The 27220-nt window shown below is 39.4% G+C and overlaps 1 protein-coding gene across 2 annotated transcripts in view; it reads left to right on the top strand.

Moving 5' to 3' along the window:
* The first annotated feature begins 704 nt into the window (after window positions 1–704).
* LOC120722624 (vitamin D3 receptor A) overlaps window positions 705–27220 on the top strand; it is a 77146-nt gene continuing 50630 nt past the window's right edge. The window contains exons 1-2 of one of the 2 annotated variants that reach the window (XM_040013673.1): window positions 705–841; window positions 1808–1948. The gene's annotated coding sequence lies outside the window, so the exon portion shown is untranslated. The other variant, XM_040013674.1, reaches the window with a different exon arrangement.

Consider the following 27220-nt stretch of genomic DNA (forward strand, 5'->3'; position numbering starts at 1 on the left):
TGATGTGCTACAGTAACCTCCCAGGGGTGACACAGAATAGCACCACAGGGCCCTATCATTCCCACAGAATTCTTTCACCCAGTAAACAAATTAGCTTTGGCGTGTGTCCCAATATACGGTAAATTATGGACACATACCAATAGGCGAGTCGGTCAAAATGTTTTCTAAGCTAAGCCGTTATCCCGTCATCATGGGTATACTATCAGCTACCACCAGTTTCCAGTACAGAGGGAGCACAAAGGTTAGAAGAAGCTGGAACTTTCATATATTATGTATAGGTGAACCATATATGATTCATGATGAGAAATGCGGACTTATAAGGCACATTTAAGCTTCAAATGCAACGGTATTAAAACAGATCCCTCCACCCACACATACACACACCCGTGAATTGGTCAAAACATGTGTGGTATATTTAGTATACATCTTTATAGATTCATACAGCTAAACGCCCTGAACTTTAAAAGCTGCCCTTACTTTTTTCGACTTTACCCCTTATTTCAGTTTATATTCTTAAGGTTTATTTCTGCCGCAATTGTTTACTATCTATCGGACCGTCAGCTACGTCACGACACACCCCTATATGGTACGGAGACAGCTGGAAACTCAGCACGAGACTGATAAGCTTCTCGACCAATAGGAAAAGACACTATTCCAAAGTGGAGAGTTGTGATTGGACATCTGGGGAGTGGGATTATATATATGTACAGATATGCCCGACTGCTAAACCATGTGGGGCGGGACTACGGAGAAGTGCTGTCCATCTATGTTGATACAGATCTGAAAAAAAAAAACTGGACTAACGGAGCGTCTGCCTACGTTGCTTTTCGCATGGACTAATGTAAGTTATTTTAGACTTTCCCGTACCTTTGGGCGTGCCTCGCGCTGTCTGACGTGTTATAACACTTTTGTAGCATTATACTTAGGCCATTTCCCCCCTCTCGTTTCGTTTAGCTTAAAACTGCTTTTCAAGCCGAGTGGTACACGCGCTTTTCAGGCCAGCAAAGTGGTGCTGCCGTTAACGTTAGCTGTTGTCATTGCTCTCTAGCGGTCTGCATTATTTTGACATGCAGCTGACACAAACAATGCGTCCAGTGAGGTTAGGTGTAATGCCATTGTAGAGAGGCCATTTTCACAGCCGTCCCGCTACTGTAACACAACAATTCAGTAATAAGCGTGGCGTGTGAAAATTAAAGGACACTTTGGCGGTGTGTGACCGCTGGTACCGCTGTTTTTCTTCTTTTTCTTTTACTACCCCGAGTCCGGTCCTCGATCAGGTTCAGCCCGCTTGTGTGTGAGGGAAAAGGAAAGGGGCAAAAAAAGAGTCTATTTAATTATGTGTCAGTTGAATATGTACCGACACATTTACACGCCATGTAACCTCCGGTGGTATCGCAAATGCTCAGTTTGCTAGATTTTCTGGCTACACGTAAGCACTTGGTTGTTCGCTCCAAGTCCTATTCGGGCAAACAAAACAGCGTTTAATGGCAAAGCGGCGTGGACGTGTTGCAAAGTTTAGTTTGAATGAAGTGTTGCATCATGTGTAACTACTGCTCCTCACACACGAGCCCGTGAAATGACTGTGGAAAAAAGTCCAAAGCCCCTTCCTCTGGACGTGTTTACCTCGAGCACGTCAGGTCGTTAAAATCGCCAGATTTATAGAATGACGTTTGGCGCTACAGTGTTTCCATGCACGAAATAACGGCACGTCAGCGGTAATGTTACCCAACTCCCACCTCTCCGACTGACCGTTAGACAGTCCTGCTTAATTCACTTGTCTTTTTTTTCTTTCTTTCTCTGTTTACAGTTTTTGTTTTATACAGAGGGCAAAGTTTTTCAACGCGGGGGGAAATTGTTCACCTTTAGCTCCACTAGTTAGTGACCTGGCTGCAACATCTGGGCACCTCTCTGCTACTGTACAAAAGTGAAGGTTGATATGCAACATCAGGTAAGACGGAACTCACTGTCTTGGTTTTGTGGTGCATCACAGCTTCGCTTAGCATGCGTGGCGATTCTTATCAGTTAAACACGAGCAAACAAAATGAAATCTGTATATTAAAAAAAAAAAAAGCTTTTCGCTTTGTGTGCTCGCTGTTCCGTGTTCGGGATATTTGCGAAGCTCTGCCGCTTCTCCACTCGCCTCATCCCGGTGTCGTTTTGTGTGTTGTGTTATTGTTACTCCACATTCTACATGTGTATGTTCGCCTCCCCTGCAGCCCAGCAGCAGGGCCAATGCGCAAATCCCTATCCTTTATTACACTGCATTAAAATGAACATGTGTTGGCCTGGCGTGCAAAACAGCAGGCGGATTATTGATGTGGCTTTAGACACATGAATAATTTACGGGGTTGCATACTTTCCTTCTCAGAGGTTGTCAGCCTCTGGTGCTGAGGAGACTGCAGGGAAAAGACAAAGGGACAGATTAGCATGGAGCCAAGGGGAGCAGAGTAGACATGCATAGATTTCAGTAAGGTGACATGTTGTCTGAGTCTGCTGTCCCATTCTATTTTATGTCTTAAATATGCATTAGCAGATACGAGCCACTAAAAGGTCAAAGCTACACCATCCAGTGATTAATTTCAGTGTTTGTTTTTCACAAAGTAAACTTTAACTATCCTGAAACCTGTGCGTCTTTCATTCTCAGTCCTTAGTGCCCATCATATCATTTGTGTTTCTTATGTGTTTCAATTTAACAACACACTGTTAGGCTTGCTTTAAATAAGAAGAGGTAAATGTTTTACTCGCTGGAAGAGCAGGACATATTTCTTGGGATGTTTCCACCCACGCAGAGAGTGGTTTCCTTGACTTAATTATTATTTGTTTACATAGCTGTTTTGCTTTATTTTTAGTGCTAAAGTCTCTGTACGTCTTTTCATGCCAAGGCAACCAGGGCATCAGAAAGTTAATGCTAAAATGAAGAAAATGAGCTGGTAATTTGTCATATTATGGTTTTGTTGCATTATTTGTACATCTGTTTTTTGGTTTTTTTTTGCCTAGCTCTTCTGATCTTACCTGCTTGTTGGTCTCCTTTGTCCCGAGGAAAAACACAATGCTAGCCTGCGCAATGACATGATTTCTTGGCTGCTTACGCTCATATTGCCAGGAACAATTCATCTATCTATTTTCTTAACACCTTATCAAATTTAAGGTTGCAGGGTGCATATACCTCTATCGACTCACACAGGGTGAGATGGTACACTTATCACAGGGTTTAGCAAAGATTCATCATGCACTTGATCAGTGTTCACTTTATTACACTTCTATGAGTATGGGAGAAGCTAGAAGTTGAGATGAATTTGAATAGAAGCAGAAACCGTAATTTCTGCCACTTTGCAGTGTTATTTCCATCATTTAAAGGATCCTACCTCCCATCTATTACCTTAGCGGGATACACAGAACCTTTCTTCTGTAATGAGGTGCTTAGTGGGGCACATTGTGCTTGAGAGGTTTGTACTCGCAGAGTTACAGGCAACTTGTAAAATGATAACAGATGCATAGAGTCTTCAAGGTGGAGAGTGCTGTTTTGAAATTCCCAGGAATATGAAATGCACATGTACATACATGTGCACATGCACACGTACTTGTTAGTGCGTGTTACATTTTTTTGTCTAACTTTATGCCGGTCAAGTCATCTGTGATTTGTGTACTAAAGTCTCGTGGCAATGCGGGCACAACCACTTTTCTTACATGTTGAAAGTGATCTTGGGTAAAAACATTGAAGATAAGATAAGCAGAGTCATTGCTCTGATGGGGATAGAAAATCAATCACTTTAAAAATGTAAAATTTTAGAGGGAAGGCTCATTATATAATCAAAATAAAACCAAATCCCCTGGTTGAAATCAGTCCTATAAAAATCTGTTTTTAATATCAGGGTATGTATTAGATGGTAACCCCATACCCTGGTTGTCAGCATTTTTCAATAACACTTGTTGATTGTTTAAGGGTTTTTTTTTATTTTTTTTATTTTTTTATTTATTTGGCATGCTGCACACAAAAACTTTTGGGTCTGATTTGGAGAATTGGCTATTTGCTGGTGTGAGTTCAACTGAATACTTCTGTTCATCTCCTTATTGATTAAAACACCTGCAGAAGCAATAGTGTTATTTTTCTAAAGCTGCTTGATCCAAATAGTGATAAAGCTTGTTGAATAAAATGACTATGTCCTTAATTGTACTAATTAATCTTACATTTAACCTGGACACTCTAGCTTTTAAAATAAGCGATTAGGGTTGGACAATAGGCTCTGCACAAACTGCAGACATGTGGCATCTGTGTTGCAAGTAGGGCTTGGTGATAAAATAATAAAGCAAAACAATAAATGATAACACAAAGAGACAGTGATTTCGCAAATGCAGCAGACTACTATACTGAAAAGACATGGTGCCAGTAAGCACATGTTGAATTTAAGTGGCTGATTAAAGTAATTGACACTCTTTGCCAACTCCCTGGCCCAAGTCATTTCTTTCAGAGGGCATTTTCACAGCTGAGGCATAGAGAGACAGTTGAATAGCTGTGTCTTCTTCTAGTTTGCTGCCAGATTGGATTTGTGGTTAAGTTGTACATCCATATATGAGCCTCACTGTCTATGTCACTGAGACAGTGATGCACTTCCTGTACCTTTTTTTAAAGTATCCATTAAATTTGCTGATTGCTTGCTTACCCTGGACCATAAGGGAAATAATACAGAGTAGTCTCTTGAGATTTATTTTGCATTTATATCATGTTCTTGTTATTTGTTTGGAATTGACCAAAGGAGTTAGTTTCCCGTTTTGTTTGTATGCTTCTGTAACATTTGAAGCCTTTGACTGGTCGGAATTAAGAGTTTAGTTTATTATATATACACCTACAGAAATAGTGATTTGATTTATATGATGATATATATCAACATCAACTGGTGTGAAAAACATTACTGTGATTCAAGTATTTTGTAAGTGGAAAAGCATAAAACTATAGCAAACTATCACCACTGGTTTGACAGTTGCCGATCCCTGGTGCTGATGGATATCGTCATCATCCATCGGCACAATCCTAGTAGAGGTACAGAGATGAGTTTCTTCTTTTTAATCTTTTTGCTTCTCAGAGCGTTACAGCTTGAGTCAGTCATGGTCGCAAAAAAATAGTTTTCCTTGTTTACGCTCTTGCATGTGCAGCAAAATTCATGCTGAAGAGCTTGCTACCATACAGGAGAGCAACAGTGCAACATCATCAGAAAAAAGGGGACAATGCAGAGCAGATCGAAATATCATGTCCTTCATTTTAGCCAATAGCAGTACCGGTTAGCTCAACCACCATCATCAGATCAGGATGGTGTGTTGTCTTTGGGCTTAGAGAGATTAGCACTTGCTGGCCTTTACCACACATGAATGAATCAGGCTATTATTAGGTAGTATTTATAATACCGTCAAAGGTATGTGGACACAACTTTAAAGTATACTGACAGTAGCAGTGTTCTCATTCTTGTGTTTTAATTTGTCCATATATTGTTGTTAATGCTTTCAGTGTTTTCTCTCTGACCTTTTTCTGTTCAGTTAAAAAACTCAATACAATATCTTTTCTCTTTTTTCTTCTGCTGCTCTGGTGATCACACCAACCACTATCTCCTCAGTTTTTTGTTGTTTGTTTTTTAAAAAACAAACACATCACTCCCTGTTTGGCGAAGGTTTTTCCCCAAGGGAAAGGACTAAAAGACACCAGGTGTTTTGTAGTTTCAAAATTTTAAGCCTGCCAGCTGTTGGATTTCTGCTATGACTGATAAATCGGAAATTCAGTTGAGGAAAACAGATATTTTTCTGCTTCGTGGTGTTCACATGTAATAGATTTTCCTTTATTCCCATAGCCACATCTCCTCTCCACCTCCCTTTTTAATGCGAACATGCTCAACAGGGGCTAATAGATTCCTTATGAGAGGTAATTGTGTAGCTACAACATAAATGCAGGAGAGGTTCTGGTGTTGTGGTTAGTCTGATTAGGTCTTGTTTGAAGCCCTAAGGGATTTGGCGAGATAAACGTCAATAGCAGCTGACCTCACAGCCTAAGGTCACAGGCTACCATGCAAGTAGCGCTCACAGAGCTGCAACTTCTCTGGGTCCCACACTGAATGTTGCTAAACAGTGGCGTAGATCACAGGGTTTGTGCACTATGTTGTGGTCAAGTGCAACTTTGCATAACACTAATGGGGTTAGAGGTTCAATTCCCACAAGGCAAAAATGCTTGCACCACTGGAAATAAAAAGCTTTTTGGATAATAGATCTCCAATCAAGAGACAAACAGTTCCTCTGTGCTCTTGCTGGAAATTCTTTTCTCAGGGATTATAAAATGTTTTGTCAGGAGCCATTTTAATTTGATGTAGTTTTCAAGATTGCAGGGATGGTTGAATATTGGGTGAGGGTTTTTCGTCAGAGGTCACAGTAACCGAATATTGTTATCCATTTAACAGAAAAATCAGACTGCACGCTGCCATAGCGACAGATTAAAATTCTGGTGGTGGAGCTACTGTTAAATGAAATACTACTACTACTAATGATAATAATAATAACAGGACAGAATGAGTTGAAGTTAGAGCTTGCTAGGGCTAAATTAAAATCCCAATTACATTTTGCCTTGAATTGACTGGATGATTGTTCACTGGCAACATTTGCATATTTGCACTATAAATGTGTTGCTACTTTGTATTATCTATCTGTCAAGGTGGGGTTTTTATAATAATAATAATGCATACTTTATTGATCCCCGTGGGGAAATTCCTCTCTGCATTTAACCCATTCACTCAGTGAAGCAGTGGGCAGCCACCAATCTAGCTCCTGGGGAGCAGTGTGTAGGGACGGTACCTTGCTCAGGGGTACCTCAGAGTAGCCGTTCAGTGGATTCGAACACCTCGACCTTCCGATCATGGGGTGACCACGCTACCTACTGAGCTATCCCTGCCCATAAGATATTTTGCAGTATGATTGTGCTTCAAGTATTGAAACAGATTGGTGGTGTTGACTTTGTTTGCTGAAGCTGTTTCGTTTTTGACTTTGTTTTTTGTTTGGTGTCATCTTTGTCAAAATGTGTCCATCACGGCAGACATAAGATTTTTAAAATTTTTTTTTGTACGAGCTGCTCGGGTTGCAAAGTCGACTCAATGATGCTTCCATGTTTGGCCAAGTATTAATAGAAAAAAAAAAAACAACCAGTCAGTTTTTTAAAAAGATATGGGGCAGAGTAGGATCTGAATGTCAGTTTTGATTAATTTTTGATTCTTTTTTATAAAAAAATAATAATGAAAACTGATAACAAGCTCTGGTACTTGCACCATCTGAGAGTCCATATTCACTTGGTGACATCTGTTTGCTTCCTTGGAAGAAATGTTAACCATGCTATCACGCTTCCTTATGAGGTGTGAAGTGTGGTAGTAGTGAGTTCATGAATGCATGCACTTTTTATATTTTTGCTATTGTCATTTAAAATAAATTGTAATGCTATTAAATCTGTGCTATAATCATTAAAAAGCCTTGGAAATAAAATGACAGACAAAATAATACTGTGCCAGAAATTTTTTATCACATTGTGCATCAAAATGATAGACAATGGCAAATCTAACACAATCTCTGTGTAATATATGATTGTGTTAGTGTTTGTGCACTCTGGCTTTAAACAAAACATTTATTACCGATTCTTGGTCTTGGACATTTTCCTTCAACCAGATCAATTTCAATTAAATTGAAAGTGGCCGTACCTTTGATGAATAGTTGGAAAATTTGCTGCGGTGATGAAATTACGTCTTCAGGTAAAGATCTAAGATCAGTCAATTTAACGTACAGCATCATCCACTTACCTGTTAGACTGATTTAAAATAAAACACGGGCTTGCATTTGTTTTAGCATGGCCTGCACAGTTTAATGTGCCCAGAGGACAACAGGAAACTAAAATCACTATTCTGTCTTTGCAGAGGTAGATTGGTGTTCAGGTGATTAAAAAGGTGCCAAGGTCTAAAATAATAAGTAGCAAACACCCGATACAAGAAGCATATACTTATTGCAACATATAATTCTTTATACCTGTAAATATAGAAAGAGACAAATGTTTTATAAGCTTAGACAACAGGTGAGTAAGGAGTGATGGAACTGAATTACTTGAGTGTGTTGTGTCAGACATTGTACTGCTGTAGGATATTACAGAATTAATCCACACGTTTCTGTTTTCCTGCCCACCCCCGAGCATGGAACAGACTTTTAGAGGTTCTGCGTCACATTTTGTGCTTTGAATGTTGATGAGAGTGATACATGTACAGATGGTATTGAAGCTGGCAGAAAAGCAGTCCATCAGCCATAGATTCAGTCTATGCAATGAAAACCTTGTCCACAGGCTGGCAAAAATAAGCCAGTCACAGTTTATTTCTACAGCTCATGCTGGAGGACAAGATACACACTCTTTAAAAGAAGGAATCAAATTGTGACTGTTTATCCTGAAGTGCACAAATCATTAAGTGTCTTTGATTCATTTTAATTAAAGTCAGGCAGCCAAACATAAAATGCAAAAGATATTTCTTAAAGCAGCAGAAAAGCTTTTTGTTACCATCGCTGCCACCTCTGTGGAAGATTAGACACACTTTCCATTGATTTAAACTTTGGGCTTTTTAATTAGAGTGATGTGAGACTTCACTTGGATGTGTTTTACAGCCACACTAAAAGCACGACTGGCTCATTACTGTAGTCACTCATTAAACCCAGGAGCACATGTGTTTCAGAGAGTGCATGAGAATATGGCGAACTGGACTGTTATTTAACAGAAGACACAGGGAGAGTGACGGACAGCTCTCAACACCAAGCCTTCAGTGCAGAGTGTTTTGAGTTGGCCAAAAAAAGTTTTTGTAATTTTTTTGTAATTTGAATTAAAATGAAAGCAGCTATGTGTAGTTGGCAGTAAATTGGTGTAAGGACTGGTCATCGATTAGTGTAATGTTATTTTGGCTTCAGCTGTCCCTCAAATGGGTAACATCATATCATTTTCATCATGTCAATATTTCATTTTAAAAGGATCGTAGAATTTCTTACTGTTGCAGAGAAATGTTGGAGGACGAAACTCTGAAATGAGATTCAGGCTTCTGTCTGTCCTACTGTGTCTGTCTACGGAGGCCCACTGTAAGGGGCTTTCACTGAGCTGCTAACCCTTCTTCTGAGCCCTTTTTTCCCCCATTCTTATTTCCACTTTCCTTATGCTACCTTAGCACAGAGACAGAGAGACAAGCCCACTGAAGACGATTGGCTGTTGCTTAACGGGCCCCTTACAGAAGACTCCGCCCATCTCACCCTGTTTGTCCGATAATTAGTCATCCAGAAGGGCAGTGGATGACCAAGCAATCCACTGTATATGTTCTATGGTGGTCATTACTACTGGTGTAATTATGTCCTTCTTCTCACTACTTCTGCTTTCGTGCAGATTTTTTGACACGTGTACATAAGCGCTATACAAATACAGGCCATTTGCCATTTACCATAATCACTTTGGATCCACTGTAAATTTAAAACAACAGGCAGATGCCAGCAGAAAAAGCAAAGACAAAGCATATCTTGGCTCAGAGGCAGAGCACTTTTATTCTGTGTTTTTACACACAGTCACAGGGAAACACACACTCTCTCACTATTATTTTCTCTTATTCAGAGTATTATATTATGGCCTGCAATAGTCAGTTAAGACTCTTTATAGTTGGATTTTGTTTTTACTCGTATTTTCTGTTTGTTTCTTTGCCATTCCAAATTGTTCAAGAGTTTCTAAAATAGTTTGAAATAGCAGCTTGTGAAATTCTGTGATGATTGATGTCAATGTTTACAATAAGTTATTTTTTAATTAAAAAGCTAAAAAAGTAAAAGCTATGAGATCAATACATTTCAACCTAAATATAAAACAGTAAAATAAGTTTTCTCTGATCTGTTTTTATGGCAGCTGAATTGAGAATGTTGTTACAGATGTATCCATTTAATGTCCATAGTTATTCACCACAGTTAGTAGGATGACCTCTGCATCAGATGATAGAGGAATCCAAATGTTGTATTGATTTAGACAAATAGCGTTTCTTCCCACATTTTTCTTCTTACTGCTCAGATTAATGTTTCTGTCCATCCGAAAAATCCTGAAGCCAGGTACTGTCGTTTAGGAAGTGTTAGTGTAGCAACTCCTCCATGAAACACATTGGAGTACACTCTGTAAGCCCTCTGGGTCTCAGTCACATCACTAAGCTCGTCCACATTATTGCTCAAAGAGCTCACATTGTTATGGTGATGGCTGGAGCCTCTTAACCCTCTCAGGCTCAAATTAAACTTTTTGTTGCTAATGCACAACCAAGTCCTGCAGTGGTACTTCTGAGTAAAAAAAACTCATAAAATATGTATGTAGGGTAATCAGGTTGTTAGTTTTTAACTGTTGCAAATCGGCAACGCCTGCCTTGAGAGGGTTAACTCTCCACTGAGGTCCAGCTCTGAAACTCTGTCCTTCTAAAGTGTTGTCAAAATCATTAATAAAATTGATATTTTTTTTGAGGTGTCAGGAAAACAGTTTTTTTTTCCTTCAAAGAATAAACTTTATAGTTAGAACTTTGTCTTGAATAATCAGACAATATAAATTGTGGCTTGCATTAATACTTATAATATAATATAATATAATATAATATAATATAATATAATATAATGTAATAATATTTATTTTGAATTAAATGGGAGAAACAAACAGATTAAGAATGGATCTCGAAAAGGAGTTTTTCCTATGGTGGTGTTATGTTAATTAGTTCCACAGGTGGTAAGAGATTTTTATTTGCATACTTCTCCACTAGCAAATGCTTACAGGATGGGTTTAATTCAAAGCAGCTTTCCCCGTTTTTTTTTCTTTCTTTGTGTGTGTGTTTGTGTGTGTGTGTGTGTGTGTGTGTGTGTGTGTGTGTGCGCATTTCGGTTTGTTTACAAAGTTGTCCTTAAGTCAGATTCCTGTTAGCAGTAAAATCTTAATATGTCTTTAAATGTGCTCTGTCACACTACATCATGCAGTCTCTGCCTTTTCTTCTGTCATTGTTTTTTTGTTGTTTCTTCTTTTCTTTTTCTTCTGCCAGCGTTTTACAATTTTTGTTTTTCTCTGCCCCGGTTTCTCTCTGTCCTGTTGCTATTTTCCATCGCTCATTGCGCTGCATCTTGTACCGTTTAAAGCTCTGTTTGCTTCTGCCAGTAGCTGGAGTTTGCTTGGGTCACATTTGTTTTAGTGCTACACTGATAGAGGCTTGTAGTATGCTCTCCAGAGAGTACAGTAGACTGCTGCGCAGACACTCTTGGCAGCCTCTTTATCTAACATATGTATACTGTATTCTGCCATCACCAAATGATTTATTTTAGAAAATGATGCAACTTGAACTCTATAAAAGAAACTGAGATGTGTGTGTGTGTGTGTAGCCACTTAGATGCTTTTATTACACTTGCCTTTGTTATTTAAATAAGTGTGCTCTATTTTAACCAAGTATTCTCTGAATATTTGCAATATTATGTGAAACAGTACATTTTCAGTTGACAAAGGTCTTACTGTTTCAAACATATAAATGAATCTTAAAATCCCTTTTTTGTCCCTAGTTTTGTGGTATTATAATTTTTTTGGAGTTACTGGAATATTTTGTTGTTTTTGTTTACCCATTATGCTCTTTGAGCTGGGTAACAAAGTTGGATAGAAAACACAGCCATAGAAGTGTAGTCGGCAGCAAACAGCAGGAGGTGTGTGAAGAAGTAAAAGATGGCTCAGGCCACCAAGGCTGTTCTCATGAAGCAAAGCCAATAGCGCCAGTAATTATAAAACTGCCTAAAATGCCGTCTTTGTAGACAGGCTTACTGGTGTGTGTTGTTTGGTGGCAGTTTTGTGACTCAAGTCAAATTAGAAGGAAATAAAGTGTCATTACTTATTTCTTGCAGCTGTGATTGAGCATCGGCATAACTGCGCATTTTAAAAATGTAAAAAAACAAAATGCAAAAAGCACCACAAAGAATTTAATAATGCACATATCTTATATATCAGTTTCTTTCACTATTGTTTTATTTTCTGCTTTGTACCTCATACCCTGCTATTACTGAATTATCCCACACATGTCTGAAATGATGGCACTGTTATGATGTTTGGCAAGATCAGGAGTGGTAAGGGTTTACATTTAAAGCCAAAGAGAGAAAATTTCTACTCTAGGAAATAGAAATCTGAGGGAAGGTTACGATTATGTTCATATTTGCACTATGCTAACAGTAATATTTTTTATGAAGTAGAAAACCCTAAATCGAGCAGTCTGCTGATTCTGTCTACTTATTTGTCTCTTTGCTACGCATGCTGACAGATAACTAAAGCTTGTCAGCTACTGGTGTCAAAACTACCACCCTTTTCCTGCCTTTTCAAAATTAGTTAGTGCATATGGTTTGTGTCCCATACATTTATTTATTTATTTATTTTATTTTTATCTTTTGCACATTCTGAGCATTTAGCAAGATTTGGGTTGATGGATGACTATATTTTGGTGTCTGCCCGTTCATGATGTTTCCTGTGCTTGTGTGTGTTTGTGACTAGGGATGGGTATCGTTTAGGTTTTATCCGATACCAGTACCAAACCGGTACTTTTGAAACGGTGCCGGTGCTTAAACGGTGCTCGAACTGGTGCTCGAACTGGTGCTCGAACTGGTGCTTAAAGAATGGAGAACCCAAAATTGGTCCAAAAACCTCTCATGTTCAGCTGTTTTTTTGTAAAAAGATAACAATTTTAACAAGTTTAACTGTTTTCCACTTTTTCTTTGGTCATTTTAGCCTTTTTGGCCAGGGTGAAGGGAGTACCTGCCGTCAAACAAGAAGGCAGCCGCATGTAACTACGACGGTGTTTGCTAGTTCACCTTACATGCATTAATTTAATAACGTGGTTAGCTTACACACGAACAACATTAAGCTACTCACCCAGAGAAGAACAGGTGCTGCTGCCATCATCATCCGTCATCATTTCTGCTACACTGGCAGGGCTACGGGCCAGGACTCTATTCTTCGGGTTTTTAGTTGTTGCTAACTTCGGGTTCGATAACAGGCACCACACCCGCAGTAGATGTGCACAGTGTGAGGTCTTGCAGCAAGCTATCGGCTTTTAACACAATGCTATACGTCGCCAGGTGTTTCATCAGATTTGAGGTGTTACCTCCTTTGCACAGTATCACCTTAAAGCACTTGTTGCAGGCTGCTGAGTTTGCATCTTTTGCTGTGAAGTACAGCCAGAATTTGACCGCTTCGCTTTGGGCATTTTTAATCTGTAGCTCTGCTCTAAAAGAGCGTATGTACTTGGGCCCGCCTACTATCCTTGGAAAGGTAAAATGGCTAGAACCCAAAGTGTATGACATCTCAGGAAAAAAAAAGCACCGAAATAAAGCACCGAAATGTGTGCTGCTTTTCGGTCTGGTTACTATTGTTTATGTCAGAACCAGTGCCGGTACCCATCCCTATTTGTGACATACTTTAGTCTGAATCTATGTGGATGACGTTTATTTCAGTGTCGGCGGCTGTGGGCGTCTGCAAGATCCGACATTCCTGGATCTGGCAGCTGTGCCGAAGTTTGTGTGTGTGTGTGTGTGTGTGTTTGTGTGTATTCCGAGCTCGTGTTTCGCAAAGAAAATGCTCCTGTTTGATTTTGATTTTGTGTAGTAACCCCACACTTTCTCCACACCATGTACAATTCTCCCAGTTTTTTGTCACCTCCAACTACTTCCCCATCACTGTTTTTCTCAGTCTCAGATTTTCCTTTCTCTCTGTTTTGCAGATTCACTTCCTGAGTGTGTGTGTGTGTGTGCATTTTAATGTGTTCTCACATTGCCATTATTGTGTCCTTTTGGTCAGCTTACACCATTTTCCGTTATGTAATATATTTACTGCACTAGACGGTTCCTTTTGTTTTCAACTTTGTTCAGTGGCCAGGTGCACCTAGCTACTTCAGATGGCCATTTTGGTCACTCTTTGTGCACACGTCTACCAGGAAGTCATTTATACAAATTAGCTGTGTGAGGTCTAGTTTCAGGAAGGTGACTAAAACGGAAAAGCCATTGCCTGGAAGGAAGGATATTTTTTGTCATTGTGTAAAAAGTGATCAAACGATTCAGAGATTTTTCAACAAATGACAAAAAACTGTTTTTTGTTGGTTGAGGAAAAACAAATTATGAACCAACGAAGAAAATACATTAAAACAGCAGAAATCACATTAGGGAATTATAGTGCTGTGCAAATAAAGTGCTGTACAATAATTGTATCTGACCACTTCCAGAGAAATGTTTTGGGTGTGTGTGTGTGTGTGTGTGTTTAGTCACTTGACCACTGAACGTTAAACCAGTGTTGTGTCTACACATAATGGACAACCTGGCAAAGATGCAGTCTTATCTTTAGTCATTCTTCTTAGTAGCCTGTAACAAAAACACAACAATTGTTTCCATTACATTAGTTCAGTTGAATCAAAAAAAAAAAAAAAGATGCCAAATTACAGACAACTGGACTGAAAATCAGTGGTAACACATCCCATGGAGTACAGCAGTGAGTTTGCACAGCCGTCTGTGAAACATGGTGGAGACTGTGTCATGGTGCATTTCAAAATTGATGGAGTTATGAACGCAGGAACGTGCCAGATTTTCCTCCACCATGCAATAATAACTGGAATTTGGTTGACAACAGTGGTGTTCAGCATGACAGTGATCCCAATCACACTGCCAATGCAGGAGGAAAAGCATGCCTGAATAGAAAAACATACAACCAAACACTATCAGTCATGGACTGGCCTCCTCAGAGCCTAGACCTCAACATTGAAGCAGTGAAAAACAGAGCAAAAGGAAAGCCATGAATTGTTTTCCCTGGCCCGGTCTCTCTTCAAACAGATGCAGCAGTGGGTTGATTGGCATGCATGATAGAGGCTGGACATTGTAAAGACGTGTTGGTGTCACAATGAAGAAGGAAAAAATGTATGTTCAGTAGTATTTAACAGTGACACATTGTGTTATTTTAGCATTTTGCTGTAGTTTTCTCCATCCATATTAGGTGAACAGAATAGCAACCTTTAATTATAGTAGCCCTTTAATTATGCACAGTTCTGAGTTTTATGAGATTCCAGTGTTATTCAGCATGGAGCAAAAACAACCAGTGTGTTTTTTAACTACTGTGGCCAAACAGTGGAATGTTAGGTCGCCTGTCCTGAGTCCCACTTGCTGGAAACCAGAATGAAACCAAGTCCTAAAGCAGACACAGAGTAGAGTTCTGGTAGAGCATCACCAGGATGGGTTAGCACACTTCTGATGGGATGTATCATACAGAGTAAATTTATATCATTACTTATTTCACAAATGTTCTTTTTATTTGAAAAAAGTGTACTTAAGCAGCAAACATAAAATGCTGTTACAGAGGTTTGGACAGTGTTAACTCATTTTTATTGCTTTTTCCTAATGGATCATAAATTTCACAAAGATCCTGAGAGAGAAAATGAATGATACAGAGTGAGGGTTAGGTAGAGGCTTTCGCCCCCATCCTCCAGCCTCAGAGGCCTCTGGGCTGGCTGGGAGCCAGGGGCAGCAGGGAGGTGAGGTATTTTAATTCACCTTAGAAAGGAAATTGGAAAGGAAATTATTTGCACCACAGTGAGGCAGACAATGGAGGCAAGTTTTGTGATAGTGAGTATGCCACCAGGCAGTAGTTAGACCAGAGACGTTTCAGAAAACAGATTCAAGGTAACAAATACTTTATTTATTTAGTGGGCAAATTATAGTGTTATGATTGAAGGGTGCAAAACCGAAGCATATGAAATTCCAGACATGTTATTATAACTCGTCCACTGAGTACAGAACAAAGCATGTGGGCCATAACATACAAGGAATACAGTAGACATGCAGCAGAAAAGAAAAAATCTTAATTAAGGTGTATGAAATCTGTTTCACTTATACCACTCATCTGTATCTGTACAAATCAAAAATGTGGTTTAGGGAAAAATCTATTTGTACCGCTGTCCTTACAACCTCTTCTCAGATGACAGCTCTCATTAAATGGGTGAAATGATGTGTGGATACAAACTGCAATTTGACAGGTTGAAAAGCACACAATTGTGAGTCATTGTGTAGTTGGTAATGTCATGATTAATGTTTGAATGTGTGTAGGTAAATTAGTTAAGTTTTCCCCTGTGGTGGTGGTTTGCAGCAGCTGTTATGTTAAGCCTTGGGTCTCATATGGTTTTCACATTAGAGTCAATGCCAAAACCCAGCATGCAGGTACGTTTATATATTAGGAGGTTGGAAAATGAGAATGTCGTATGTTTTACTTAAGTAGAGAGGCTGTTGAAGCAAGCAGGAAGGCCATAAACGTTAGTCATCAGTGTCTATCTCCGCTGTAGATTTATATTAAGTGCTGTACTTGTTTGAAGGTCTGGCTCCTCAGTTCTAGTTATTATGGGTTATGGATGAAAATAGCATTATCTGCATAGCATCTAAGTGATGCTCTACTTTATTAAAAGAGAGTGTGGTCACGTTTTGTTTTTGTTTTTAAATGAGAAGGTCTCTTTTTTAAATTACTTTTTTGTGTGTTTCAGATGCAGCGTACATATGTAATAAAGTATATGTATGTATATGGTGATCCTGGCCCATGGTCAGAAGTGAAGTCAACTCAATTTTAAAAAGGAAAACATCTGAAGAACCCAAATTGAACTCGGGCTCATATTTCTTTTCCATCCAGACTCCCTGATGGCAGCTTTGACTGGATTCAGCAGCAGTTACATAACGTTGTCATTCCACAAATACCTTGTAACTTAGCTGATATTATTTCTACATATTGGCCTATGAATCAGATAATTAGCTCTTCATTTTGATGCTTACTGTCTTTACTGATGTAAAGGAGTTAATTGTTACTCTTAGTTGAATGCATAAAGATGACTGTCCTGTCCTGAGATTACTTAATTTAGGTCGTTTTCAAAATTGTGCTTATTTTGTTTAATCACTACACCCAATTAACGCGCGTGTTGCTGTTTTATAGCTCTTAAACCTGAATTGGTGTGTGTACAGTTAAGTCGCCGTGTGTCAGTCCCTTTTTGTTGTGTTTAAACAAGTGGTTCATAGGTGTATTCATATGAAAATATTTATTTAAAATATTTATTTTCTGTCAAAGATTGAACATGATATATGTACTGCAACGTTGTACAACTGTTTTTAAAATAGAAAACATGAGTACATATAGTAAACTAAACTGTTAATTCTGACTAGGCAAATGCTTTAAGTTCTCTTTTTCGTACTTTAAATGGCCAAACTATCTCTATCCTCCTGAACTCTCACTCCTAATGTACTAGTGTGCAGCAGCCCAAACAATAGCACGTATGCTGTTGCCGCCCACCCCTATGCTGTTAACCTGACATGACGTGACTCTACTTGATTCGTTCAGCACGGTGCAGATCCACTGAGCGCTCAACACAGACAGCATCGTCAGAAGGAAGAGCGCAGGGCAAGCTAGCGAGACAGAAGTTAAGCTCTCCTTGCAACATGGCAAATTGAACCTCCCCACCCTCATTCAGATCTGGCGTTTGGAACTATTTTGGTTTTCATGTGACGTATGACCCTGAAGGTAAGCGCGTCATGGACTAAAGTAAAACAGTATGTTGGATGTGCCACGCAATGCTCAATTACATGGGTGGGAACTAGTGTGTTAGCGCAGTTAGCTCGTTAACGTGTTGGCCGTCTAGCCCCACGCACGGGGCGATCAGGGGTAGCTCGTTAACGGAGATTTGCCGTGTTGTGACGTTAACGTTATTTCAACGAGATTAACGCTGACAGCACTAGTGGGAGCACAACGAATATGACTGCACATTTACGCCGACATCATCCTAGTGCAAACACAAGTGGAAGCAGACAAAAACAACAAGCATGCATGCCACAAACTTTACCCGAGTCATTTAGACAGCCGTTAGCACATGATTCTCCTTATGGGGACCTGATATGTTTAATATTGTGGCGAGCTCAGACAAGGAGGAGACGGAGGTATCGTTTGGTCTTGCTTCCCATGAGCTAGCCAGGGAGCACAGCCATTTATTGACATCTGCAGAAGAACACTGCCGCTAGCTAACTGCTCAGCGCGGCAACCGCACAGCAACAACAACAACAACACACAGGGCGCCCTCTGACCCCGGAAGGACACACCGTCGCAGCGAGAGGGCGTCACCCGTCACTATGGCAACATAAACAAAACATAACTGTACAAACAGAACCCCGAACAGCCCTGACCCGCTACATAGCCCCCACCTAAGGGGTCAGTCGTCCCCGACGACCCTATTACCCCACACAAAGTCCTGCAAATGTTCAGGTGCCTTCTTTTGGCGCACCGGCCAGTCACAACCGGCGGGGGAAAAGTCACTCGGGTCAGAACATGGGGTGCCACCATCATCCCACTTCTGACACCAATGTGGCGAGCTCAGACAAGGAGGAGACGGAGGTATCGTTTGGTCTTGCTTCCCGTGAGCTAGCCAGGGAGCACAGCCGTTTATTGACATCTGCAGAAGAACACTGCCGCTAGCTAACTGCTCAGCGCGGCAACCGCACAGCAACAACAACAACAACACACAGGGCGCCCTCTGACCCCGGAAGGACACACCGTCGCAGCGAGAGGGCGTCACCCGTCACTATGGCAACATAAACAAAACATAACTGTACAAACAGAACCCCGAACAGCCCTGACCCGCTACAATATGCTGCTGAGAATATAGCCCAGAAGAAGCGTATAGTATAGCTTTTATTTTGGAAAGAGCCATTTCTCTGTAATAAACTCTCTTTTCCAAAGATGAGTGATTCCTCAATCAGATACAGGGCTTGCAAAATCGCCTGCCCGACGTCCCGGGGCTAGCGATTTTTCCAGTCGGGCTACTGAAATCTATCTCTGCCCTGCCCGTCGGGCTATTATAGGAAGGAAAAACATATGTCATTGCTTTTGCATTCTTTCGGAAATGTAGCTGGGTAATTATGTCATTGGCATCGGTGAGCCACTGTCAATATGTGACATATTGAAATCGCGTTTGAATTTGCGCTTGTTTTTTGCTTTCACTTTGCAATCACGCTAACTGTGTATAGAGAGCGACAGCACTGATTGGTGAGTGATGATAATTTGCGCACCAATTCCTCTGACGTTGTCTTATCAATCGTTAGCTTACTATGCAAACATGACAAGTGAAATCTCCCGCAGCTTAAACATGTGAGAGGTTGATCGCGCAGAGAATCGCTGACCGTTATGTGTGTGTGTGTAAAAGCAGCAGGATATATATTTTAGTTCTGCTGAGCCAAATAAGAGAGGTCAGGGTGAAGAAGTGACAGCCAAAGAAAAGCTTACCACAAAATGGAAAAGTTATGACAAATCAGACTATAAGGCAAAAAGAAAGTGCAGCTTTATGGTTTCATGGACAAAATAATTTCTGTGGCTGCAATATGACGAGCTATATAACCGGGGCAGGTGCGCATTCGCTGTCAAAAAAAAACAAAAAACAACGCGCACAAGATATGAAGTTGCAACGCGTGTTTGCATACATAAGATTTTCTGGAGGAGGACAGACATTTGTTTAGAACTCTTAAAGATGTCGAAGAAGCAATTGCTCCTTTAAGCAATTACTTTGGTGTTCCTCCACCTCCAAACAAATGTCAGAAGGAGTCCGAACCACAAAAGAAGCACGTATTCTCGGAAAAGTGGTTGCAGGAGGTGAGCTGGCTTCAAACAAATGATGAACGCACAGAGATGTGGTGCGGAATGTGCCGTGAAAATCCCACTCTAGCGGACAAAAACACTGCCTTTTATATGGACGCAAACGCGCGTTGCAACTTCTTATCTGGTGCGCGTCTTTTATTTTGACAGCGAATGCGCACATGCGGACCACTTATGTGCACCCGTGTAAATAACATAATGTTCTGCCGGGTGTGTCGTTGGTTTTCTCTCGATTTCTGAGTCGACAAGCGCCTTTGTTACTGGGACCAGTCATTTTAAGAAAGGCCCCCATTAGAACCCATGAGAAATGCAAGAAATGCATTATTGCTCAGTCTGCAATATCTTTCCCAGAACAAACACCAATTGCAAATAACATACTAAAAATAAACCTGAAAAATCTGTTTAGAACAGCGTACTATGTTGCAAAGACTGAACTACCACTGGCAAAATTTAGCAGTCTTTGCAAACTTCAAAAAGCAAATGGCCTAGATCTTGGTTCCACTTGTCTCTTACCTGTGACTTCAGTGGAAATTTCAAATTCGGGATCTGACACAGACTGATTCATGTCCTACACAGTTCTTACAAGTTCATAGAAATTTCTGTTCAATTAGAACCAAGTATTTGAGTTGATGATTGTAATTTTTATACAATGTTGTAATATGTTGTTCAACAATTTTTTGATTAATGTTTTGTTTCCTTTACAGTATTATACTTTAATGGCACTTAAATTTATTTTGGGCTACCAAAAACTGAAGAGTCCCTGCCCGAAGGCTACCAGGGATTTTGAAATTTTGAGAGCCCTGAGATATATATATATTTTTTTAATTACTTTTGTTTCAGCAACAGTAAATTTAAAAACTGTACTTTTGAGTTAAAATATATATTTATAAGTTTAATAAATGACAAATTAAAAAGGCATGAACATTTTTTTTGTATCGAAAAAATATCGAACCGTGACACCAAAGTATCGAACCGAACCGCACCGTGAATTTTGTGTATCGTTGCACCCCTAGTACACAGGTGTGTTTAGTGTTATGCATATCACTGTATGTTGGTTTTTTGGCTGAAAAAGTGTAATACTGATGATGTGTGTATAGTTATACAATTTTGGATTTTGCTGTTTGGCTGCTTGAGTGTTAGGTTCTGTTATTTTGGTGTTTTATTAATTGTAAAAAATACCAAGAGAAATTGTTCACACTAATTACAGGCCATAATATGATAAATATCACTGGGGAACAGTGATGTAGTCTAGCAAGAGAAAATCTTTCATAATGTATATAGATGAAAAAATGTTTCTTTGATGTTAAGAAGACCTGTAGGATTTGGAGCTTAACTAAGTATCTCCAGGTTTATCTCTGGTCTTTCAGTTTAAAAAAAAAGGTGTTTTTTTCCTTCCTTCATTGCCATGGTAACCTTTGCTAAACACCTAGCAAGCAACCCCAGACTGCTGATGACCTGATTTAATTTTGTTGCTACAAGATCCCATAGACCTTGGTGTACAGATTAGTTTTTCCTGATGATCATCAACGAGAGATGCTTTTTCTTCTGTCCCTTTTTTTCCTGCTGTCTGCCAGCTATGTTAAAGGACTGCCATTGTTCGATAACATGAAACAGAATATGCCCTGTTGATCAACAAAAAAACAAAACAAACATTTTTCTTGCTTCCAAGACTGTTTAAGACCACCAGGGTTGTAGATCAGATCTGCCCTAATGAGCGGGCAGTGACACTGATAAACCTAATCGGTTACGCATTGCGTGCTGATGGACAAGAATTACTCTGCCAAGAACTTCCTAATCAGTGCTCCTTCTTCTAGCTTATTTCCCATGGATGCAATAAATAAATCTAATCATTATTATTCGTTTGCTATTAAAAGTAATCTGCCTCATTTTGCATATAGCAGACAGTTGTCTGTTATGTGCAAAGATCCAAAAGGCTCCAATGCTGTTGGCACTGTTTCAGTAAAATTTGTAAATATTCAACAGCTATTCGTATTTGAGCTTCACTTTTCAATCAGCTGAGTATTTTAGCAGGACACTGTGCGTTGGGCTTGTGTTGTGTTTGCAAAAACAACATAAAGCTGAATTCCAGTGTACATACTTTTGTATGTCTGCGTGTGCATTATTGCATGTGTGTGTGTTCAGAGAGACATTGAAACCGGGAGAAAGCGGTTTTGTTTTTTCTTGGATATGCGGTCAGTAACCCAGAGAAGAAAAACCAAGCAACAAACAACACACACGAGTCTAAACAGAGTTAATCGTTTCCCTCCAGCTTCTCTTCTCCCCACAGTTTCTCCGTGTTCTCCCCATGTTGTTGTGTGGTTGTGGTTTTTGTATTCTGCAATTCTTTGTGTATGTAATGATTTGTTGTAGACCTTGTGGCTGCTGTTTTTGGTATATGAACTTATACATGCATCTGCATGCACAAACAGATAAAAATCCATTAATTCAAGCACATTTGCAGGCGTCAAGAAAGCGGGACTAAACGTCTGCACGCTCACCATTTAGCCCAGCCTGTTCCCTCCCATATCCCACTTGTTTACAGTTGTACTGGTTACCGCAGACTCAAAGCTGCCACTCAAAATCAGATTCTACTCTCACATGTGGTGATGTCGACCTCCTATTTAGAAAATAGTCGTCCTGTTTGACAGACCTGCACTTTCAGAGTTCCTTCACAGATTTAGATTTACGTATCCTATTTTGACAGCCGCCCGTAGTTGTTTATGTTCAAATGGTAAAATCTTTTGTCGATGAGGCTCCTTGTGTAAGTTTAAGGGTGCATCTTTGTCTGTTACGCCACAAACCCCCCCCCGATCTCTTCTCTGTGAGCTCTCACTTACTGAACTAATGTCAAGAAAGTAATCCATAAAAGCAGTGGCAGATGGCACAACTTCAATGAAATCACTGTTAGAGAAAGATGCCTTCAAAAAAAGAAAAAGAAAAGGAGTGGCTTTTCTCAGTAGAAGGAAATGCCATTTAAAGATCAAAAGAAATTCAAGCTAAATACTAGGGCACAATCGATAAACATCTTTTAACAGTCATAAAAACTGTTTAAAAGTAAAAAAAAAACCCAAAACAAAACAGAATAACAACAAATGCGGTCATACAGCATTAAAAGGATTGTCTGACTGTTTGTTTACATGGACAATGAGCATTGTTTTTTTAAACCTTTTATCCTCTTTAAAAGCAATTAGGCAAAAGAAAAACTTAAAAATAGCCATGTGATGGACAGGTGTCGTCTGACACAAACAACCAATCACACTGCCAGAGGACAATTTTAGAATACAACTCAAAAAGTTTTAATCTCCAAGTTCTGTTGAATGTGCCACTCAATGTTAAAATAAATTTGCATGGTGAATGAGTTTTGGCCACCTGCACCTGACGGTGCAGTGTTCGGTAATGACTCTGCCCTACTCAACACTCGTTGCTAGTGTTACAGTTCTGGTTAATCAAAGTCAAGAGGGCGTGGCATTACAAATAAAGGTTACAAAAAGCTGTGTGCTTTTGTTTCAAATCACGACACAAACACACACACAAAAACAGAAGCGGCATATCTGCATGTGATTCTCTGAGCCTTTTATCACATATCAGGTTCAGTATAAACATTTACCCACCAGTGTGGCAGAAAGCTTTCTCTGATTTACTTGCCAAACAGAAAATCTATCCGCATTATGGCACTAACCACAGCCTTAGTAGATCAGTTTCGGTTTTTTAACTGAATGCTGTCAGTGTAATCTAAAGGCTGCAGCAGCACAAAGTGAAACTTGATTTGATTTGATATACCTTTATTAGTCCCACAAGGGGAAATTTCATAAGGCTGCCGACCTATTGCACGCAATGGCGGCGCCATCTTACCCTCCAACCATACATACATTACACAACTTGCAGGAGAGAAACACGGCATTCTAATTAAATGATTTTAACTTGCTCAGGCAAAGCTTGGCACAATTAGGTTTTAAAACCAAAATTCCCCCTGTGATGCAGCATCACAAAGCGTCAGTGAGAGTCTCCTGGGCTCTTTCGGTGGCTTTTAAAGTCAATGTTGGAGCCTGTGAGTGAAGTGAAAACGTTGTTTTTCACTCTCCCCCCGCTGCCCGCCTGTCCAGGTGGCAAATGTCACATGAGTATCTGGCTCTTTATGGAAGAGCCCTGTGACATTTGATTAAATGTGTAAGCAATATGAGCAAAAGGCACCTCTACCTGAGTGTCAGAAGGCTTCCACTAAAACAGATGGAGGGCAGAATATATTTTTTTAATCAAGCACAAATTTGTTTTGGTGCTACTTATCTTGCCCTTCTCACATTCTCTTTTATTTCCTTTCATGCCCAAAGCCTTTTTAAATAAATCTTCATGTAAGTCTTACTTCATTTTTCAAACCATGAAATTGTGCATGACAGGGCCAGCAACCAGGGTGTTGACACAGACTAAGTTATTTAGTTAGTTGCCAGAAAAAGCCAAAACTGAAGTCGTGCCTTAGAGCATGCGCTTGCAAATACATGCACACACATGCTTGTTGAAAGACATCCTGCTGTTTGCAATCTGGATCTCCTTTATTTTAAGTGGGGTTTCACAATAAACGAGCATCTTACAAGTGTCCTTCACATGCTGTTTAAAACCCCCCCAAAACACCAGTGTGCACACACAGACACACCTATGCACACACAGATTATTCATTGTCCTTAGTCTCTGTGAATCTAATACCGTTACATTATACATCAGATGTGGTTCTATAGTTTCTTATTTGTTGTCGTCAAAACTGTTGTTTTCTTTATCCAGTAAAATGACAATAGATTTGGACTTTCTTGATGTAGTGTGCCCAACTGCTGATTCCTGCCCTTTGCCATTTGAGCTGACATTTGAAGTAAGATTGATGAGGGTGAACCTTTTGTTTTTCCAAGAGATTTTTTTCTTGTTTTCAATTCAATGCGTTAATCTGAAAGCATTTATGCAGCAGTGCTGCTGCTGATGTTAATGTTTATGTCTCAGGGACTGGAAAACAGGGGAAAGCCTCAGTTACTGAAAACTGGACAGACTTGGGTATTTTGAAAAGACCAAGTTGTCCCACCAGAGCTGGTTGAGGTTTTGTAATGTCAAAGTGCTGCAGTGTGTGTGTTAAGCCGGCCTCTGTTAGAGCTGGAGTCTGTAGATGACGGAGTACAAAATAATTGCAAAATGTGCTACATTTGATGTGCCAGCCTGTCATTTTAATGGATTTTTTATTTTTATTTGAATTTTACTGAATTTTATTGAATTTTATTTTTTCCATTTATTTTTGCATGTGTGTTGCTGCTGCCTGTGTTTAATTGAGTAATTTCTGTAACTGTGAGACGCTGCTGCCTATCTTGGCCAGGTCTCCCTTGAAAAAGAGGTTTTTAATCTCAATGGGATCTTCCTGGTTAAATAAAGTTTAAATTAAATTTTTTTTTAAAAAAGCACAGTACTGTACAAAAGCCATGCTACGGATACTTCAATTTTTTTTCCAAGGAACCAGATTTTCTTGTAATATTTCTAAAGTGTTTCCTGATCAGTAGTTTTCAAGGTTTTCTGAAGGTCTTTCAAATTTTTCTTTTAGAAACCTAAAGACTTTCAGGGTTTCCCCCCCCCCCCCTTAAATATGAGTCATTCAGGCCTCAGAAAGGCACCAAACTTAAGGGTTGAAGCAGAGAGTTTAGCAAAGAACCAACTTTAGACAATTTGTCAAAACCACGCAGTTTGTTCCCATTTCTTCGGCATATTTTATATATTCAACCAAGGATATCAGTTTGGCAGATATAAAGTCGTATTTTTAAAACAACAAGGAGATTCATGAAGAATGATTAGCTAAATATTTGGCATATCTCTACATGATGTGGATTTTGTCCTTAAAAATGAAGAAGTGCTAGGCCTAAAAACCAAAAGTAAAAGTAAACATCATATGCTGAAACTAACATAGGACCTGAGAAACTGGCTCTGGACTAGATCTCAAGTTAATCTATTCACTGGTTGCTGAAGCCTCATAAAAAATTATCTCAGTGGAAGGTTGACTGTCGACAAGCCGTTCTTATAGAAGGGGGAGATATGCCAAGTTATACAAGTACTGGACTTAAAATCAGTGGCAACAAGTGTTATGAAGTGATGAATCTTAAAATTTAAAAGAATTTAATTTTAATTTAAGAATTTAGTGGTTCAAATCAAACATTCGGTTCAAATGTTTGATATGTGCATAGGAGGTCAGGAGTGAGGTATAACAGTGTGTGTCATCACACAGTGAAGGTGATTTATTGCATCTTTCAATACATAACTGAACTTATTTCCAATTTTCCTAGTGAAATATAACGAAATGAGGTGTGGCTCAAGACACATGTTGAAAACAAAACCTGGATCTTATTGAATTCTTAAAAGAATCTTTCTGAATGTGACTGTAACATCAGGGACACATTTCAATTTATTAATATGTATAGACATTCAAGCTGATAGTCTTTAGATCTGCATCAATTTGTGCAATTTTAGAGTTCAAAAATCCAAATATATAGCACTATGCAAAATTTTAGGTCCTGGAGATATTTCCAGTCTTGTCAGATGATACCAACAGGCTGGAGTCTGAGGGGTCTCATTTCCCTCTACCCCTGGAATAATGGAAGAGCTTAAGCTTTAATCAAGCTCCAACATGTGCTAGGCTTGCCAGTTACCTGAGCCACTTTCTTATTTTTTATTTTTTTATTTTTATTTTTTGCACTTTCTCAGCAATAATTGTACTTTAGCAGGAGCCTGACCTTCAAACGAGGCTATTATGAGGGAGGAAAATGAGTCTTATCTAGTCAAACTCGCCCAGTAGATCCTCCCACTAGCTGTTACTAGTGTCAGAATAAATCAGCTGATGGTGGAGGCAAACTGCCACAACTACATGAAAAACTTTGGCAAGCAATGCAGACTTCATGCCACCACTTCATATATTATATGTGGAAATATGGTTATATAAAAAATGTTTTTAGTTCTTTTTTGTTTTGTTTAAATGCGTGTATGTGTGCTGTATAATATATAATTAAGACACTGTGTTATTTAACCTTTTTTTTCCCCTCCGACTGCTCAATTGCTTCTGGGAACAGAGGTAGTATTCTGGGTAGAGTATTAGGGTCTATGTTCTCATTCAAGTTGAGCTTTGTTTTTATGTACAGGATGTGCTCAAGCTGGTAATGAGAAAAAAGAGGAACATGGAGAGTGAGAGATGGAGGGATGGAGTGAGAGATGAGTCATTTTCTCTGTCAGACGCTGTTGTTTTCCACTAAACCCTGTTATTTTCACTCATAAATGGATGCCAGGTAGTGGGTGGAAAAAGAGTATCTTTTTTTGTTTTCACATTTGGTGTAATTTTATGATGGGGCAGACTGTGGTTTTTACTTGAAATATTTTTTATGAACTTATCCCAATGTTCCTTTCACTTTGCATGAACCAAAACATGTGAAACGCTCATAGTTCTTACAATACTTAATGCGGGGAGTTCTTAAAAAACCACTAATTCGCAAATCT

Source organism: Simochromis diagramma, unplaced genomic scaffold (assembly GCF_900408965.1).
Source record: "Simochromis diagramma unplaced genomic scaffold, fSimDia1.1 OVJJ01000705.1, whole genome shotgun sequence".
Classification (NCBI taxonomy): domain Eukaryota; kingdom Metazoa; phylum Chordata; class Actinopteri; order Cichliformes; family Cichlidae; genus Simochromis; species Simochromis diagramma.